The following is a 21,070-nucleotide window of genomic DNA, read 5'->3' on the forward strand; positions in this document are numbered from 1 at the left end:
CGGACGGTTTCTGAGGTGGGCTACGGTTCCTTCTACCAGCAGTACTGGCTGGACGGCCGCATTGTGGCGATTGGGGTGGTGGACATCCTGCCCACTTGCGTGTCCTCCGTCTACCTGTACTACCACCGCGACTTCGCCTCTCTATCGCTGGGCTCCTACTCTGCACTCAGGTCAGTGGGGATCTAGCTGTGGATCTAGCATCACATCTGGCAGTGCTCTTTTCTTTTTTACCCAGCTCTCTCTTCCCTTTCTGCCTGATTTGTCACTCCTCTCCTTGTCTCTTTCTGTTATTGGGAGACATGTTCACATTGCCTAAGCAAGTGAAATAGATAAACAAAAGAGAAGTAAACAATATAAATCAACAGTAAACATTACTCTCACAACAATTCCAAAGGAATAGAGACATTTCAAATGTCATATTATTGCTATATACAATGTGCAAATAGTTAAAGTACAAAACTGAAAAAATAAACATAAATATGGGTTGTATTTACAATGGTGTTTGTTCTTCACTGGTTGCCCTTTTCTTGAGGCAACAGGTCACAAATCTTGCTGCTGTGATTGCACACTGTGGTATTTCATCCAATAGATATGTGAGTTTATCAAAATTGGCTTTGTTTTAAAATTCTTTGTGGGTCTGTGTAATCTGAGGGAAGTACAGTATGTGTCTCTAATATGGTCATACTCCTTGGCAGGAGGTTAGGAAGTGCAGCTCAGTTTCCACCTCATTTTGTGGGCAGTGTGCACATAGGCCGCTGAAGAGAAGATAGGCTTTCTCAATAGCAAGGCTATGCTCACTGAGTCTGTACATACTGAAAGCTTTCCTTAAGTGTTGGTCAGTCACGGTGGTTAGGTATTCTGTCACTGCGACCTGGCCAAGATAAAGCAAAGTAGTTCGACACATACAACAACACAGAGTTACACAAGGAGTAAAACAAACATACAGTAAATAATACAGTACAAAAACAAGTCTTTATACAATGTGAGCAAATGAGGCGAGATAAGGGAGGTAAAGGCAATAAAAAGGCCACGGTGGCGAAGTAAATACAATATAGCAATTAAAAACACTGGCATTGTAGATTTGCAGTAGGTGAATGTGCAAAGTAGAAATACTGGGGTGCAAGGGAGCAAAATAAATAAGTAAATAAATACAGTAGGGGATGAGGTAATTGTTTGGGCTATTTATAGATGGGCTATGTACAGGTGCCAAATAGCATTGTAGTTTGCTCAGTATTTTTGTTGATTCTTTCCAATGTCAAGTAATTATCTTTTTGTTTTCTCATGATTTGGTTGGGTCTAATTGTGTTGCTGTCCTGGGGCTCTGTGTAGTCCGTTTGTGTTTGTGAACAGAGCCCCAGGACCAGCTTGCTTAGGGGACTCTTCTCCAGGTTCATCTCTGTGTAGGTGATGGCAATGTTATGGAAGGTTTTGGAATCGCTTCCTTTTAGGTAGTTGTAGAATTTAATGTCTCTTTTCTGGATTTTGGTCATTAGCGGGTATCCGCCTAATTCTGCTCTGCCTGCATTATTTGGTGTTTTACGTTGTACACAGAGTCTCAATTACATTGCATGCAGAGTCTCAATTGGGTGTTTGTCCCATTTCGTGAATTCTTGGTTGGTGAGCGGACACTAGACCTCACAACCTTAAAGTGGAATGGGTTCTATAACTGATTCAAGTAGTTTTTTTAGCCAGATCCTAAATGGTATGTCGAATTTTATGTTCCTTTTGATGACATAGAAGGCCTTTCTTGCCTTATCTTTCTGATCATTCACAGCTTTGTGGACGTTACCACTCTCTCTCTTTCCCTTCTCACCCACTCTCTCGCTCCTATGTTTTTCCTCATCATCCCTGATCCCCATTTCTCTCTTCTTTATTCCCTATTTTCTCCTTCTTCCCCATTTACCCTTCTCTCTCTCTCTGTTTCTCAGTCTATCGCTCTCTTGAGGTAATACCTGACTAGGTAGGTAAATACTCCTCTCGTTTGTCATGATGCAGTTTGTGCACTCCCTCACCCACACACACAAACACACACACACACACACACACACACACACACACACACACACACACACACACACACACACACACACACACACACACACACACACACACACACACACACACACACACACACACACACACACACACAAGCACACACACACTCTCACTGCACACACACATCTGCCACTTCCTGTAAAGTGTAGCCCAATAATGTGAGAAAGCTTTTAAAAACTATTTCTGCATACAGTGGTTCTTCCTTTAAAAGTTGCGTCATACACAGCTTGCGGGCTGCCGCAAAATTCTATGGCACGTTATTTAAGTGTCAGCCATTGTTGCCACCAATGGTAGTTAGTGCTAGTTTGCCCACCAGAAGGCATCTATGAGAAGCTAAGTTATTGAAATGACATGGAGATGTAGGCTGAAGCGTCAAAGGGAGCATTGAATAGAACAGACTATATGGGATTGTTTTTTAGAAATGTAGCTTAATTCATTACATGAATATTATGGTTTTTATATTCCAAGAAAAATTTAAATGCAGTTCGTACTGTAGCCGATGTACTGTAGGCCTAAGGGTTTCCATTAGGAAAATATGGCACTGTACAACGTGTTTCGATTCCAAGAAAACGAAAATGCATTTTGTTACTGTAGCTGTTTTAGCATAACTTACATATTGGCATGAAGAGCTACTTAAATATACAGTACATCAATCAATCACTCATTAATTTGTGCATGTCATCACACAGCCTTCTAGGCAGAGTTGCAAAGAAAAATCCATATCTCAGACTGGCCAATAAAAATAAAAGATTAAGATGGGCAAAAGAACACAGACATTGAATAGAGGAACTAAGCCTAGAAGGCCAGCATCCCGGAGTCGCCTCTTCACTGTTGACGTTGAGACTGGTGTTTTGTGGGTACTATTTAATGAAGCTGCCAGTTGAGAACTTGTGAGGCATCTGTTTCTCAAACTAGACACTCTAATGTACTTGTCCTCCTGCTCAGTTGTGCACCAGGGCCTCCCACTCCTCATTCTATTCTGGTTAGCGCCTGTGTAACGATCTTCTTTGGGAGAAAGAGAGGAGGACCAAAGCGCAGCGTGGTAAGTGTTCATGATGAAACTTTAATAGAACAAACTGAACACTGAATTACAAAACAATAAACTGAACGAACGAAAACCGAAAACAGTTCCGTGTGGAACACACAGACACGGAAGACAACCACCCACAAAACACAACAGAAAACAGGCTCCCTAAATATGGTTCCCAATCAGAGACAAATGACTAACACCTGCCTCTGATTGAGAACCATATCAGGCCAAACGAAAAACCAACATAGAAACACAAAACATAGATAACCCACCCAACTCATGCCCTGACCAACTAAAACAAAGAAAATACAAAAGAACTAAGGTCAGAACGTGACAGCCTGTTTGCGCTGATCTGTAAAGGGGATAGTACAGAGCGTTGTATGAGATATTCAGTTTCTTGGCAATTTCTCGCATTGGATAGCCTTAATTTCTCAGAACAAGAATAGACTGACAAGTTTCAGAAGAAAGTGCTTTGTTTCTGGCCATTGTCAGCCTGTAATTGAACCCACAAATGCTGATGCTCCAGATACTCAACTAGTCTAAGGAAGGCCAGTTTTATTGCTTCTTTAATCAGAACAACAGTTTTCAGCTGTGCTAACATAATTGCAAAGGGCTTTCTAATTATCAATTAGCCTTTTAAAATGATAAACTTGGATTAGCTAACACGCCTATGTAGATATTCCATTAAACATCAGCCGTTTCCAGCTACAATAGTCATTTACAACATTAACAATTTCTTCACTGTATTTCCGATCAATTTGATGTTATTTTAATGGACAAAAAATGAAATTTTCTTTCAAAAACAAAGACATTTCTAAGTGACTCCAAACTTTTGAACTGTAGTGTATGTAGTGTATTCTATACTATTCTACTGTGTCTTAGTCACTTTAATGTTTACACATCTTGCATTACTCATCTCGTATGTACAGTATATACTGTATTCTATATTATTCTACTGTATCTTAGTCCATGCCGCTCTGACATTGTTCGTCCATATATGTATATATTAATTCCATTCTTTACTTAGATTTCTGTGTATTGGGTATATGTTGTGAAATTGTTAGATATGACTTGTTAGATATTACTGCACTGTCGGAGCCAGAAGCACAAGCATTTCACTACACCCGCAATAACATCTGCTAAACGTGTATGTAACCAATCAAATTTGATTTTATAGCCTAAAGGAGGCCCTGGAAAAGCAGACCAGTGCTATGGAAAAAAACCTCCATGTTGTTTACATACACCACATCCTAGTTGTTTGATTTCACTTCATAAGACTTCCTCTGTCAAAAAAGAAACTTTTCTACTCTGCGCCATACAACCTGAAGTGTGTGTGTGTGAGGGGGGGGGGGGGGGAGTATAGGAGGTATAGTGTGTGTGTGTGTTGAGGTCTTGGGGTGTTCCATGGGGAGTGTGTTCAGGTGTGATTCTGTGTTAACAACAGGAGAGGGGGATGTTGAGAGGTTCCCCTGATGAGAGGCACCAAGAAGAAGGGGAGAGGGGCATAAAGAGGGATTGGAGGAGTGGACATTGTTCCTGAGGCACTGTTGTCCAAAAGGCAGCTGGTGTCCGGCATTGGGGTGATTTTGTGTGTGGGTGTGTGCGTGCATACACAAGTGTGTGTGTGAGTACATGCGTGTGACTGTATTAGTGAAAATGTGTGATTATGTTTAATTTGGTTTTGTAAAAAATAACAGTTGTTTTGTGTGTCTAGGTCTGGGCTTTGTTTGTTTATTTTTGGGTTAAAGTCTCTCTGGACTGAGTGTTTGCATGAGTGCATGTGCGTGGGTGGGTGCACATTTGTGTGCGTTTGTGCTTAGCCCTACACAGTTAGGTCCTCAGTCTGAGCTGAAGCTCAGCACTGCAGTGTGCATTAATATGTAGCAGGGCTCTGTGTAGAGAGAGAGAGAGAGAAGCGGGGGCCTAGATAATTGGCTTGTTTTGGAGTGTCAGATCGCTGAAGAGGGGATAATGGCGGGCTCAAGCTGCTGCCACGGGGGTTAGGGGGGGTGAGGAGGGGGGCACTTTTTGTGAACGGGCCCCTTACCTCTCCTGATCCTCCCCATTCAACCCCCGGTCAGCCTTTGTGGTGAGGGGATGGGAACCCAGGAACCTGGCAGCTAACCGGCTGACCTTCTCGCACCTCTCTCCTAGCCCCCTTTCTCTCGTTACCCCCCACCCCCTTTTCACCTTCTCATCCCCCCTAGACTTTTATATTCTTCTTTCACTCTGTTTGGGTCTCTTTGTGCACCCCCCTTTTTATTTCCCAGTGCCTCTATTTTATTTAACATTTTTTTCCGCTCTTGAGAAAAGTTGAAGAAAAGAAGCTCTCACCCTTCATTTAAGAGGGTGAAAGAAAGAGGGATGGAAGGAAGAGTGAAACAAAAGGCGGAGAAGAGGAGTGGAATTTAGTTATGGAAAAGTGAAGGAAATAGAAGCGAGAGAGAAAGCGAGGTAGGAAAATAGGCTTAAAATAAAAGGATGCAATTAATGAAAGAACGATAAAGTAAATAAATAAACCAAGACATTTACTGTATTAGGGGATGTTGTATAAAAATCTCCCAATGATTTAGTCTTTGTAAACATGCTCCTTTGCCTTATTGTCTACCTCCCCACTCTCAACATTTCAACGGCTTTAGAAGGCAAGGCAATGTTTTTGACCAATGAAATGTGAACACTGGAGAAACTAACTGCATTCTTTAATATAGTCATTGGCTGCTTCCCAAATGGCACCCCAGGGGCCCTGTCCACTCTCACTGCTTGTACTAAACTCACAGAATACAATAAAGTAGATAATAAATTGTCGATTTCTGTGAGAAACTTACATTTATCCTCTGAAAATAGAATGCTGTTAGCCAACATTGTATCTGTTTAAACATCTCTCTTTTCTCCAGGGAGGTCGCCTTCACCGGGCATCTCCAGAAACAGTCCCCCAAGCTGTGCTACTACTACCTGGGCTTCTATATCCACTCCTGCCCCAAGATGCGATACAAGGTATAACACGTTTCCTTTGTCATCAAATGAAGTTCGATCCTATACTCTGCTATGCTCTACTCCACTCTGTTCTACTCTATGTCCTACACCACCCTACCCAACCCTGTCCTAGGTGACTTATCCAAAGCAGGAGAGAATACATCTGCATGAATGTACAGCGGTATCATAAGTATTCACCACCCATGGATTCTTTTCACATTTTGTTGAATTACAAAGTGGGATTGGAATAGATTTAATTGTGATTTCTTTTGTAATTGATCTACACAAAATACTCAAATGTTAAAGTGAAGAGAACATTTTACAAATGGTTACATACTTTTACAAAATTTAAAGAATTTATATAGCCATTGCATAAGTATTCACCCCATTTGTTTACACAAGCCTAAATTAGTTTAGGAGTAAAAGATTGGCTTAACAAATCACATAATAAGTTACATGGTTTCACGACTTCCACCGGAGGTGGCTCCTCGGGAATCCCGAGGAGAATCGCTGAAGAGGGGATAATGGCAGGCTCAAGCTGCTGCCACGGGGGTTAGGGGGGGTGAGGAGGGGGGCACATTTTGTGAACGGGCCCCTTACCTCTCCTAACAGAATCCCGCACCATAATTAAATGGAGTTAGCAGGAGCTGACGCGCTCTCCACTTCCATGGAGGAGCGCGTGTAACACCACACCACCATTCTCCACCGTCTGGGGACCGCCATGGATCAAGTGATGGCGACGATGGAGAGATGGCAGAGGGGTGGCCTTCCTACCCCTCCACCAGCCACACTCCAACCAGCACCACCACCTTCTCCGACGTCGTCCGGCCCCAGCGGTATTCGGCTCGCACTCCCGAGGGAGTACGATGGGACGGCTGCCGGGTGCAAGGGGTTTCTGCTCCAACTGGAGCTTTACCTGGGAACCGTTCACCCGGCTCCTTCGGGAAGTGAGAGCGTGAACGCCCTCGTCTCCTGCCTGTCAGGCAAAGCTCTGGAGTGGGCCAACGCGGTCTGGGATGGACCAGACTCGGCGAGGGACCACTACCCAGAGTTCACCCGCCTCTTCCGGGCCGTGTTCGACCATCCACCTGAGGGTCGAGCGGCGGGTGAACGTCTGTTCCGTTTACAGTAGTAGACGAGGAGCGCACAAGACTTCGCTCTGGAGTTCAGGACCTTGGCCGCCGGCGCGGGGTGGACGATAGGGCCCTGATTGACCACTATCGGTGCAGTTTACGGGAGGACGTCCGCACGGAGCTAGCATGCAGAGACGCCACCCTCACCCTGGACCAGCTAGTGGACATGTCCATAAGGTTGGACAACTTGCTGGCTACACGCGGGCGTCCGGATCGGGTCCTGTTGGTTCCACCACCCAGCGCCTCCGCGCCAACCCCCATGGAGTTAGGGGGTGCTGCAGTGAGGGCGATCGGAGGTGGAGCCCCTTCCTGCACTAGGTGTGGTCGGAGAGGGCACACTGCCGACCGGTGCTGGAGGGACTCGTCTGGGAGTCGAGACGGCAGGCCAAGCACTGTTCGGACACCCCAGGTCAGTCAGCACCAGGCTCATCCAGAGCCCCCTGTTGGTCGCATGTATGTGTTGATTTCTTTCCCTGAGTTTTCCCCCCATTCTCAGCATAAGGCGCTAGTAGATTCAGGCGCAGCGGGGAATTTTATGGACCCCGGTTTCGCGCATAGGTTAGGGATTCCCCTGGTTCAGATGGAAAAACCCTTCCCCGTGCACTCCCTAGATAGTCAACCATTAGGGCAGTGGTGGTCAGGAAGGCCACGGCTCTACTGGACATGGTTACGCAGGGGGGTCATGAGGAGAGAATTAGTCTCTTCCTCATTGATTCCCCTGCGTTTCCGGTGGTGCTGGGGATTCCCTGGTTGGCCTTTCACAACCCCACTATTTCGTGGCAACAGAGGGCTCTAAAGGGGTGGTCAGAGGAGTGCTCAGGTAGGTGTGTGGGAGTTTCCATCGGTGCAACGACGGTGGAGAGTCCAGACCACATCTCCACCGTGCGCATTCCCACCGAATATGCCGATTTGGCTATCGCCTTCTGCAAAAAGAGGGCAACCCAATTACCACCCCATCGACGAGGGTATTGTGCGATAAACCTCCAGGTAAACGCCGCACTTCCCAGGAGTCACGTGTATCCCCTGTCACAGCAGGAGACGGTGGCTATGGAAACATATGTCTCTGAATCTCTGAGGCATGGGTACATTCGGCCCTCCACATCACCCGCCTCCTTGAGTTTATTTTTTGTGAAGAAGGAGGGAGGTCTGCGTCCGTGCATTGACTATAGAGGTCTAAATTCTATTACGGTGGGGTACAGTTACCCTCTACCTCTCATCGCTACGGCGATTGAGTCCTTTCACGGAGCACGCTTCTTCACAAAACTGGATCTCAGGAGCGCGTATAACTGCAGTGTGTGCAAACCTGGTCAAGAACTACAGGAAACGTATGATCTCTGTAATTGCAAACAAAGGTTTCTGTACCAAATATTAAGTTTTGCTTTTCTGATGTATCAAATACTTATGTCATGCAATAAAATGCAAATTAATTACTTAAAAATCATACAATGTGATTTTCTGGATTTTTGTTTGAGATTCCGTCTCTCACAGTTGAAGTGTACCTATGATAAAAATGACAGACCTCTACATGCTTTGTAAGTAGGAAAACCTGCAAAATTGGCAGCGTTTCAAATACTTGTTCTCCCCATTGTACGTCAAGGCTGAGAAATGCGTGTTCTCCCAACATGCCGTCTCCTTCCTGGGGTATCGCATTTCCACATCAGGGTTGGTGATGGAGTGTGACCGCATTGCAGCTGTGCGTAATTGGCCATGCTCCCACCACGGTAAAGGAGATGCAGCGGTTTTTAAGGTTTGCCAATTACTACCGGAGGTTTATCCGGGGTTTTGGGCAAGTGGCTGCTCCCATTACCTTACTGCTGAAGGGGGGACCGGTGCGTCTGCGGTGGTCGGCTGAGGCGGACAGAGCGTTTTGTCGCTTGAGGACTCTGTTTACCGAGGCTCCCATGTTGGCTCATCCGGATCCCTCTTTGGCATTCATAGTGGAGGTGGAAGCATCCGAGGCTGGGATTGGAGCCGTGCTCTCACAGCGCTCGGGCGCGCCACTGAAGCTCCGCCCCTGCGTTTTCTTTTCGAGGAAGCTCATCCCGGCAGAGCGAAACTATGACGTGGGGGACCGGGAGTTGCTGGCTGTTGTAAAAGCTCTGAAGGTGTGGAGACACTGACTTGAGGGGGCTCAACACCCTTTCCTCATCTGGACTGACCACGGTAATCTAGAGTACATCCGGGCGGCGAGGAGACTGAACCCTCGCCAGGCAAGGTGGGCCATGTTTTTCACCCGATTCAGTTTTACGATATCGTATAGACCAGGGTCCCAGAACGCTAAGGCAGACGCACTGTCACGTCTTTATGATACAGAGGAGCGGTCCATCGATCCCACCCCCATACTTCCGGCCTTGTCTGGTGGCATGGGAGGTGGACGCAGACATTGAGCGGGCATCTCGGTCAGAGCCTACTCCACCTCAGTGTCCAGCTTGTCAAAAGTACGTCCCGCTTGGTGTTCGCGACAGGTTGATTCGGTGGGCTCACACGTTACCCTCCTCTGGTCATCCGGGTATCGATAGGATGGTGCGATGCATTAGGGGGAAGTACTGGTGGGCCACTTTAGCTAAGGACGTGAGCGCTTGTGTCTCTTCCTGTTCGGTGTGCGCTCAGTGCAAGGCTCCTAGGCACCTGCCCAGGAGGGAAGTTACAACCCCTCCCCGTTCCACAGCGGCCTTTGTCACACCTGTTGGTGGACTTTCTGACCGATCTTCCTCCGTCTCAGGGCAAGGATCAGTTTTCTAAGTCCTGTCATCTCCTCCTTTTGCCCGGTCTCCCTACGGCCCTACAGACTGCGGAGGCCTTGTTTACACACGTCTTCCGGCACTACGGGGTGCCTGAGGACATAGTTTCTGATCGGGGTCCCCAGTTCACGTCCCGGGTTTGGAGGGCGTTCATGGAGCGTCTGGGGGTTTCATGGAGTGCCTGACCTCTGGTTTTCACCCCGAGAGTAATGGGCAGGTGGAGAGAGTTAACCAGGATGTGGGTAGGTTTCTGCGGTCGTATTGCCAGGACCGGCCAGGGGAGTGGGCGAGGTACGTTCCATGGGCAGAGATGGCCCAGAACTCACTCCGCCACTCCTCAACTAACCTTTCACCCTTTCAGTGTGTGTTGGGGTATCAGCCGGTCCTGGTACCGTGGCATCCGAGCCAGACCGAGGCTCCTGTGGTGAAGAAATGGGTGAAGCGCTCGAGGGAGACCTGGGAGGCCGTCCACGTGCACCTGAAACGGGCCGAAGAGCGGCAGAAAGCGAGTGCTGACCGCCATCGCAGTGAGGCGGTGAGGACCGGGTCTGGGTCTCGACCCGAAACCTGCCCCTCCGCCTGCCCTGCCGGAAGCTGGGCCCGCGGTTTGTGGGGCCATTTAAAGTCCTGAGGAGAATAAACGAGGTGTGTTATAAGTTACAGCTCCCCCTTATTACCATATTAACCCCTCGTTTCATGTGTTTCTCCTCAGGCCGGTGGTAGCTGGTCCGCTTCAAAAAGCTGAGGTGCGGGAGGTCCCTCCGCCCCCCCTGGACATTGAGGGGGCTCCGGCGTACGCAGTGCGATCCATACTGGATTCCAGGTGTCGGGTGAGGGGCCTGCAGTACCTCGTGGATTGGGAGGGGTACGGTCCGGAGGAGAGATTTTCCCCGTCTGTTGTTGGTGGGTTGGGACTTATAATAAACGACTGTGCCAACTGGAATTCCTTGCTCTCCTGCTCCTGACTCCTGCACCTACCTCTTCTTAGGAGGTACCTAACACATGGACTGTGTGAAATAATAGGGATTGACATGATTTTTGAATTACTACCCCTTCCTCTGTCCCCCATACATACAAATCAAATCAAATTGTATTTGTCACATGCGCCGAATACAACAGGTGTAGACCTTACAGTGAAATGCTTACTTACAAGCCCTTAACCAACAATGCAGTTTTAAGAAAAATAAGTGTTAAGTAAAAAATAGATAAGTAAAAAATAAATGTAACAAATCATTAAAGAGCAGCAGTAAAATAACACTAGTGAGGCTATATACAGGGGGTACCGGTACAGAGTCAATGTGCCAGTGCACAGGTTAGTTGAGGTAACATCTGTAAAGTCCCTCAGTCAAGTATTGAATTTCAAGCACAGATTCAACTAAAAATAATAGAAAGCCTCATAAAGAAGGGCAGTGTTTGGTAGATGGGTAACAATAACATTAAATATCTGTTTAAACATGGTCCAGTTAATAATTATTCCTTGAATTATGTATTAAACCACCCAGTCACAACAAAGATAGTTGTCCTTCTGAGATTAGCTGCAGGACAGGAACGTAACTGCTCAGTGATGTCACCATTAGGCCATTGGTGATTTTAAAACGACTACAGTGTTCAATGGCTGTGATGGGAGAAACTGAGGATAGGTCAACAACATTGTAGTTACTCCACGATAATGACCTAAATGACAGAGTGAAAAGAAGAATACAAAACATGCATCCTGTATGCAACAAAGCACTAAAGTTATACTGCAAGAGAACACGGCAAAGGAGTACAATTTTTGGCCTAAATGCAAAGCCTTATGTTTGCGGCAAATCCAACATGAGTTTTTCCATAAACGGATGGAGCTAAGCACAGGCAAAATCCTAGAAGAACACCTGGTTCAATCTGCTTTACACTAGACACTGGGAGACAAATACACCTTTCAGCAGGGCAATAACCTACAACACAAGGGCAAATATACACTGGTGTTGCTTACCAAGCAACAGTTTAGACTTAAATCTGCTTGAAAATCTATGGCAAGACTTGCTGTCTAGCAATGATCAACAACCAACTTGACAGAGCTTGAAGAATTTTGAAAAGAAGATTGTTCAAATATTGTACAAAGCTCTTAGACTTAACCAGAAAGCAGCTTTAATCACTGCCAAAGGTGATTCTAACATGTATTGACTCAAGGGTGTTAGTACTTATGTACAGTGCATTCAGAAAGTATTCAGACCCCTTCACTTTTTCCACATTTTGTTAAGTTTCAGCCTTATTCTAAAATTGATGAATAATTTTTTTTCAATCATCAATCTACACACACTACCACATATTGACAGAGCAAAAACAGACCCTTTGCTATGAGACTCGAAATTGAGCTCAGGTGCATCCTGTTTTCATTGATCATCCTTGAGATGTTTCAACAACTTGATTGGAGTCCACCTGTGGTAAATTCAATTGATTGGACATGATTTGGAAAGGCACACACCTGTCTATGTAAGGTCCCACAGTTGACAGTGCATGTCAGAGCAAAAACCAATCCATGAGGTCGAAGGAATTGTCCGTAGAGCTCCGAGACAGGATTTTATTGAGTCACAGATCTGGGGAACAATACCCAAAACATTTCTGCAGCATTGAAGGTCCCCAAGAACACAGTGGCCTCCATCATTCTTAAATGAAATGGAGGAAGTTTAGAACCACCAAGACTCTTCCTTGAGCTGGTCCCCCGGCCAAACCGAGCAATCGGGGGTGAAGGGAATTGGTCAGGGAGGTGACCAAGAACCCGATTGTCACTCTGACAGAGCTCCAGAGTTCCACTGTGGAGATGGGAGAACCTTCCAGAAGAACAACCATCTCTGCAGCACTCCACCAATCAGGCCTTTATGGTAGTGGCCAGACGGAAGCCACTCCTTAATAAAAGGCACATGACAGCCCGCTTGGAGTTTGCCAAAATACACCTAAAGGACTCTCAGACCAAGAAAAACAAGATTCTCTGGTCTGATGAATATTTAACTCTTTGGCCTGAATACCAAGCATCACATCTGGAGGACACCTGGCACCATCCCTATGGTGAAGCGTGGTGGCAGCATCATGCTGTGGGGATGTTTTTCAACGATGGGGACTGGGAGACTTGTCAGAATTGAGGGAAAGATGAACGGAACAAAGTACAGAGAGATCCTTGATGAAAACCTGCTCCAGAGTGCTCAGGACCTCACACTGGGGTGAAGGCTCACCTTCTAACAGGGCAACGACCCTAAGCACACATCCAAGACAACACAAGAGTGGCTTCGGGACAAGTCTCTGAATGTCCTTGAGTGGCCCAGCCAGAGCCCGGACTTGAACCTGATCAAACATCTCTGGAGAGCCCTGAAAATAGCTGTGCAGCAATGCTCCCCATCCAACCTGGCAGAGCTTGAGAGAGGATCTGTAGAGAAGAATGGGAGAAACTCCCCCAAAAGGACAATGACCTCCAGACTGTGAAGGGCTAATTTACCAAGAAGGAGAGTGATGGCGTGCTGCATCAGATGAGCTGCCTCCACAATCCCCCGACCTCAACCAAATTGAGATGGTTTGCGATGAGTCGGACCACAGAGTGAAGGAAAAGCAGCCAGCAAGTGCTCAGCATATGTGGGAACTCCTTCAATACTGTTGGAAAAGCATTCCAGGTGAAGCTGGTTGAGAGAATGCCAAGATTGTGCAAAGCTGTAAATGCAAAGGGTGGCTATTTGAAGAATCTCAAATATAAACTGTATTTTGATTTGTTTAACAGTTTTTTGGTTACTACATGATTCCATATGTGTTATTTCATAGTTTTGATGTCTTCACTATTTTTCTACAATGTAGAAAATAGTAAACAATAAAGAAAAACCCTTAAATGAGTAGGTGTTGTAAAACTTTTGACTGGTAGTGTATGTCGAGAAATGAAATAACATATATTTTATATATATATATATTTAATATAGTTTTCTATTTGGGAGCGGTGTCTGTCCGTGTCGGGAAAAACTCGCCAAAGGGGAATGGAGATACCTGTGGAAGGTCTTGATGCCCCCCTAGACTCCACTCCGCCCCCTCCTTACCTCTCTGGCTGGTCGCTACAGTGATCTGTTTCTCTCACTAAAACCCCAGTACATTCAGACGGACACGTTCCTGAAAGCCCTATCCTGGCCTCTGGAGAGCTCTTCCTCCTCTCCTTTTTCTTCCTCTCCCTCCTTTACTTAGTCTCTCCCTCGTCTGTGTTATTCTAGGTGCAAGGGCCTCAACAGGGAGAGAGAAGTCACAACTAGTAACCTGGCTCTCTTTTTTCCTCTCATTTTCACTCCCCTTCTTTTTATATTTTCCCCCTCCTTGCTACACTGACCCCAGGCGTCTGACTGAAAGGCCAGAAGCTGGAGCAGTTAGCTTTAGCCTCTACTCCTCTGTCTTTCAGTGGGCTCCTTAACTGTGGAGCAAGGCTCTGGTCCAGAGCCATATTTATATATAGCTTTGCTCTTGTCCATACAATGTGTAACAACAGCCCATTACCTATATGAGAGCTGTGTGTTCTCACTCTGTGCTGTTACTATTCTCACTCTGTGTGCAGAGTTGCTTCTGCACTTTAACTTAAGACAGCCACTGTAGAAGCCCTATGCCCCAACACTCCCAGTTGAGGTAGAAACATACAGGCCTAGGTTGGCATTCAATTTAAACCAATAATCAGAGGGTTGTGGATTCAAGGCCCGACCAGGACATCTCTGGAACATGAACAGAACATCATGTCAGACATTCCATTGGTAAAGCCATGTGATTCCAGCAGCGAGGGGCTAAGCGCTAAAACAGGTGTGTGCGTGCTACAGAGGCAGGGTGCAGTGTGTTGGCAGACACACACACATACAGCGAGACAGACAGGGAATCGATTAGACCAGAACAGCTGATACATATACAGTAAAGGGAGGGAGGAATTGAGGGAGGGAAGCAGAGAATGTAAATAAAAGTGAGGGACTGGCCCAGTGCAGATAGGGGGAGTGAGTGATGGAGGGATGGAGAGAGGGAAAAGGAGCAAGTGGGGGAGAGCAGACTGGGCTGCTAGAGCCATTAGCGGTTGAGGGAAAGGTCATTGGAGATGGCTACTGTAACTCAGCAACATGAGGAATAGTATGTGAGACACACACATTAGGGCCTGGACAATACCAGTATCGTGCTAATCTTTAGTATTGTGGCAAGGAAGCAAAACACAAAGTGGATTTATCTTATTTAGGAAAACAGCCCTAATGTTGGAAACAAACATCATTATGTTTGACATTGAGTCAAATGTATTTAGTTTCCAAGCTATAGCACACTATTTTACATACAGTAGAATTTTCGGTGTGTGTGAGTGTGTGTGTGTTTGCGCATCTGCGCTATGTGTGTGTTTGGGTTCCTCTGCGGGGTCGTAAGCTTAGAATCCCAAACACACTTTTGTGTCAGTCGCATCTGTTACCACATTTTCCTGCCCCTCCCCTTCTTGCCCTATCTATTTGATTTTAGGGGAGGGGCGGGGAGCATTCACTACCTTATTTACCTCGCCCTATTTTACCCCAGGGAGTGACAGAGCTGGGGTGATAAGGTTGCCCAGTTCCCACATTGTCACACACACTCAAAATACATTCCCACAGTGTCCCATTACGGGTTTATTTGCATAAGTCACCAAACTAGCCCATTTAATGTGCAGACACCGTTTGTGAGATCTGTTTTGGTCACAAGATGTCCCTGTCAGAAGTCCCGGCAGGACAATGTGTTTGCGTTGTGTGTCCCCTGGCTCAGGGACTTAGTGAGGGCCCCTCAGTAATTCTGCCGGGCCCTCAAAGGGCCACAACAAGACAACTTGAACTCTGCTGGACACCTCTCAGCCTCAAACATCTCTCTCTCTCTCTCTCTCTCTCTCTCTCTCTCTCTCTCTCTCTCTCTCTCTCTCTCTCTCTCTCTCTCTCTCTCTCTCTCTCTCTCTCTCTCTCTCTCTCTCTCTCTCTCTCTCTCTCTCTCTCTCTCTCTCTCTCTCCTTGGAAGTTAGGGAAAAAATTGTACCTGTCTACGAGTATCAGTGAAAAAAAAAAAACTAAAATACCTAAAATGACTCTTCACTTTTTTTAGCACAGTTGGAGGGTAGGAAGCATGACTTTTTACTCGCCATTATACAACAGGTGGGTCTAATCCTGGATGCTGATTTGGTTAAAACCGCTTACCACCGGTTAAAGCTATGACGTTGAAATGCCTATTTACTCTGTTCCATCTCACTGCTCAATCCAATCTCATCAATCCAGCCAGGCAATTTATAAACTTGATCTCCACTAAAAAGCATCTAGACATTATCTCCAATTTCTTTTAGACTAGCATTTTGTTTTCAACAGCGGAGATTCGAATAAACCCTGCTCTGTCATTTGCAACATTGTTTCAATATCGAAATTTGATCTCCAGCTGTCCCAAAGTAATGAACAAGTCGGGATGAGGCAGACCGCTTTTCTCAGCTTGACAAAATTATGAATCAGCTGGCATAAACAGGTAAAACGAAACAAAACGCAGCTAGTTTGCAGTCTTTCCGGCTTCAGTTTGAAGTTTTGTGTTAGCTGTGTTGTTGACTAGCTCCGCTGAACAAATAGTGTCCTGGCAAGAGAGCACATTTGTGACCGACCAGCTCGATTCGGTCTTATGTAGCAAAATTTGAAATTGTGTTTTTTACATTGGATAAAAGTAGAGATTCAGAGCTACAAAATTGTATATCATACACCACAGTTGAGGAACCATAGGAAAGTATTTCTAATTTAAAAGTTGATAAACTTGTAACCTAAATTTTGAGAAAATTGTCCCTAAATATTTTTTGGTAAACCTACTGGAGAGCTCTTCTTGGTCTACACCCATTCAGCATCGTTCACACCCTCTTAAGCCTTAGCCCCGCCCTTCTCTTTAAGGATTCACGTGTGAGGCCATGTACTAAACAACCAAATATTTCAAGACTAAAGGCTGGTTTATACTACGGGTCCATTCGTAAATTCAATCTGGAGTGCCAGAGTGCGCCCTGGGTATTCATAAACTCAAGTGTTGTCAGATTGTCCATTTGTAAATTGATTGTTTCACTCACGGAGCGTTCAGAATGCACACTGGACTGCTCTGGCTGAGCAGTAAGATTGATCCAAGTGTTCTGACCTAACAGCAGCAGTCTAGCTCCCAAGCTAACTGGCTAACGTTGCCTAGCTTGCTAACTGCTTCCAGAAACACGAGAGAACAGCTCACTGAACATTTACTCACCATAGCAGAGCTGGTTAGGCTGTTTTCAACAATTTAATTACGCTTTTTTGCCTACGTTTACTGACACGGCCATATTCAATGGGTGTTGAGCGTTCGTAAATGTGTCAGTTATTCTGCGCTCTGGCACACTCAGACGAGAGTGCTCTGACAACGGAGTAGAAACCCAGAGCGAATTTACCAGCTAAGTCTATCGACAGTTGTCGCAGTGACGTCATTAACATTCTATTGAAATGGTTACTTGCATAGTGGAGACTTTTGTTAAGACATGTAGCTAGCTAGCTAAACAATGAACCATAATCCAAACTCATAACGTTACTACCCTGCATGAATCTGCAGGTAGCTAACCAATCAGGTTCAATGTTAGCTAGCTAACATTAGGCTGTAACTAGTAATGCAAATAGCTCTGAAATACAAATGATATAACTACACAGATCATACAAGTAACGTTAGCTAGCGAGCCAGCTAACTTTAGCTAGCTACCTAACAGTATGCTCTAACCTGAAATAAAAACAACTTTCTGACAAAATTATAAACGTGTAATATCTGAAAATGTAGCTAGCTAGATTATTTTACCCGTATACATGGATGGACGCTTCTCCCTCTCTGTCACGGATGCCATGGTTGTCCTTAGTTTGAAGATGTAATCCGGAAACAGGTGTTTTATACAGCCTTCTGTGTGTTCTCTTTTCGACTCCCTCTGCATATTTGCAATCAAATGCCAGAATTTTCCTCTTATCCTTAGCTAACATACTTTAATTCCACTGGGCTTACCACAGATGTCAAAACTCGGTCCTCCAGAAAGTGGAGAGGATTACCTACAAATACTGACCAGCTCATGTTATAGACAGAAGCGTGCGACATGTCAGACCAATCGAAGCTCATATCTCGGCATGTCCAGCCCATTCAATCTCAGCCAATCATGGCTAACGGGAAGGTCCCTGTCATTTTCCATGGCTAAACTAACTAGGCTCGTAATTTACCAATTTTATTGGTCTTTATAGATGGCATACAAGTTTGTTATTAAGGCATATGAAAGTTCACATGTTCCAGAAGGCATTTCTGCCCAAAAAAAACATTTTAATAAATGAAAAAAAGTTAAAACGGCTCTCCTGTGAAGTAGTGACGCACGACATATGCCTAGTTTCCTAGAACGATGCTGAATGGGTGTAGACAAAGAAGGGCTTTCCAGTAGTAGTAGTACCAAAACAGTCAAAGGCCATTTTCTTAAAAATGAGTTTACAAGTATCTCAACTTTCAAAGCAAGATTTCCTTTCCCATTGTTCCTCAAATGCAATGTATGATATACCATTTTGTAGCTCTGAGTCTCTACCTTTATACAAAGTAAATTTTACTATATCAGACCGATTTGAGCCGGTTGGTCACATATGTCAATCATTATTTGAAATCCAATTTTAAAAAACTGTGCGCCAAATACAGTGCTTATTTACAAGCCCTTAACCAACAATGCAGTTCAAGAAATAGAGTTAGTAAATATTTTCTTAAGTAAAGTAACTTACACTGCCACTCAGCCAGGCAGGTACAGAACTGACTGATTAGGCGCTGCCAAATGTCACATCGATAGCTAAAATGCCAGGCAAATGTAATGTCAATCCTGCCTTTTCAGGGTATGGAACATTTTTGGGATATTTTATTTGAGCTCATGAAACATGGGACAAACACTTTACGTGTTGCGTCTTATATTTTTTTCCTGTATCGTTAACCACCTTTTTTTACCACTATGTCACTGGACCCAACAAACCCACACCGTCTAAGGTGCAAAAAATGCGTCAGACTTTGACATTGCGAGCATGGGTGAATCGGCCCTAAAGAGCCACATGAAAGGGGAAAGATACAACCCTGCATCCTGCGCTGGCGTCAGTTCTACATTTTTACTTTTCTCTGCAACAACCTCCAGAGATTTTTTGCTAATCACCTCCCTCAATCACGGGGCACCCACAATATTCCGCTTCATCAAGCGACAGCCATGCTCCTGCCGTTCTGGTGGCCATTCACATGCCATTTTCCCCACACAGCCCGCCCTTTTCCCGACCGGCACCACTGAAGCTGCCAGTTGGAAGCAAGACACCTTTTCGTAGCTATTAAGTAGTAGATTCCCAGATGCCCAATAAAAACAGTCATTAAGCTGGAATTGTGTATTAATGTGAATGTGTGTTCACCAGTAGGCATGTCCCTAAACTCTGCTCATCACTACTCAAATTTCAAAATCATCAGTACTGACTTACCACTTAAGTATGTAATAAATAAGTAGTGAAACAATGTATTATTGAGTAGAACTTGTAAGGTAGGGATGAATACTATTTTTTTATTTTATATTTGCGGTTGTGGCGATTATATTGCTGTCTGGTGGCAACTAGAAACAATAGCATAATATTAACTATTACAAATGAATGGTACTTGACAATAAATATTTGTCTTGAATTTGACTTGCCACTCTCTGTACGAAACCCTGTATAAGTACAAACAGGGTTATATTTTTGGGTCATTACATGTTTATTTACTTATTTCTCAACTTCATATGGAGGATCTATGCTAGCTCGAGAGTTTGAATGCTAGCTCGAGTTTGAATGCTAGCTCGGTAGCTAGCTCAAGCTGACTAACGTTAGCCACTAGCCATGCAAGCATGTAATTACGTTACAGACCTAGTGTTGGCGGTGGTGAGTTACAATTCACCAATCTTTATGGGCCACATATAGCCATGCATCATGCTTTTCACAGACATTGTGTTATCTAGTGGGAGCCTGTACCTTCTTGCCGCGAGATCAAAACGAAAGAGAAAGTCATACCTGCTGTGGAGCTTGATTACTAATGCCTAGAAATACAAATTTAAAAGCTATGTAATTTGAGAAAATAGATATTTACCTGAAGAGTTGATGATTTTATGAAATTCATCATTACAACTGACTGAACAGTCGGTAAAGCTACGTGATAAAGTAGCTGGGGTAATTTTTGCTTGTTTTTGCTGTTCTCCAAATAGCTTTTTAATAATAAAAAAAATTGTATGCAGTAAAGCTTAAACTCTCCCAACATTTCTAGCCAACCACCCAGCCTCTTTGGGACCCTCAGTCCCAGTTCCAAGCCCAGCTTTGCACAATGGATCGGACTGACACTCTACAGCCACACAGCCAGCTCCCTGGACCAGCTCCAGTCTATAGTTTCATAGCAGGACTATTAGAAAGGCTGGTTGGAGGGGCTCCATGTCTGGTGTGGGTTGTGGAAGCTACAGCACATGGAGTGGCCTTTTGGACTTGCTGAGGTGTGACTTGGCATAGACTGTCACACACGCACACCACTAAGGTACTGTAGCTGCAGGAGAATAAGGGACAGGACCTTCTGGCTGCCACCTCACGACTCATGCTGCATCCGTATCCCTCCACAACCCGCAGAATGAGTTGAGAACACACTCCAGACAGAGGAGTATTGTAGATATTGGTGGTTGATGGTGGTGGATGAGGTGAGTTTGCCCTTTACTATGTAAAGCACTTTGGGTTCTGGAAATGCGCTATATGAATTCAATCAATTATTATTATAAGCCTAGATCAGGGGTGTCAAACTCATTCCATGGAGGGCCTAGTCTCTTCTGATTTTTGGTTTTTCCTTTCAATTAAAACCTAGACAACCAGGTGAAGGGAGTTCTTCACTAATTAGTGACCTTAATTCATCAATCTAATTATAAGGGAGGAGCGAAAACCCACAGACACACGGACCTCCGTGGAATGAATTTGACACGTGGCCTAGATGTTGAAAAGCCATCTCTCCTCTCTCCCCATCTCTCTTACCAAGACCTATGCTCTAACCAATAACCAGTGATGGTAAACAATTCCTTAGACAAATTTCATTCCAGATAGCCTGGTCCCAGAGTGGTCTATTAGAGCTGTATAGCCAAA

General features: G+C 45.0%; 1 pseudogene; it reads left to right on the plus strand.

The window, feature by feature from the left end:
- Nucleotides 1-21,070, plus strand: part of LOC139569800 (arginyl-tRNA--protein transferase 1-like) — a 146,923-nt pseudogene that overhangs the window by 53,967 nt on the left and 71,886 nt on the right.

This window comes from Salvelinus alpinus, chromosome 3 (genome assembly GCF_045679555.1).
Source record: "Salvelinus alpinus chromosome 3, SLU_Salpinus.1, whole genome shotgun sequence".
Taxonomy (NCBI): domain Eukaryota; kingdom Metazoa; phylum Chordata; class Actinopteri; order Salmoniformes; family Salmonidae; genus Salvelinus; species Salvelinus alpinus.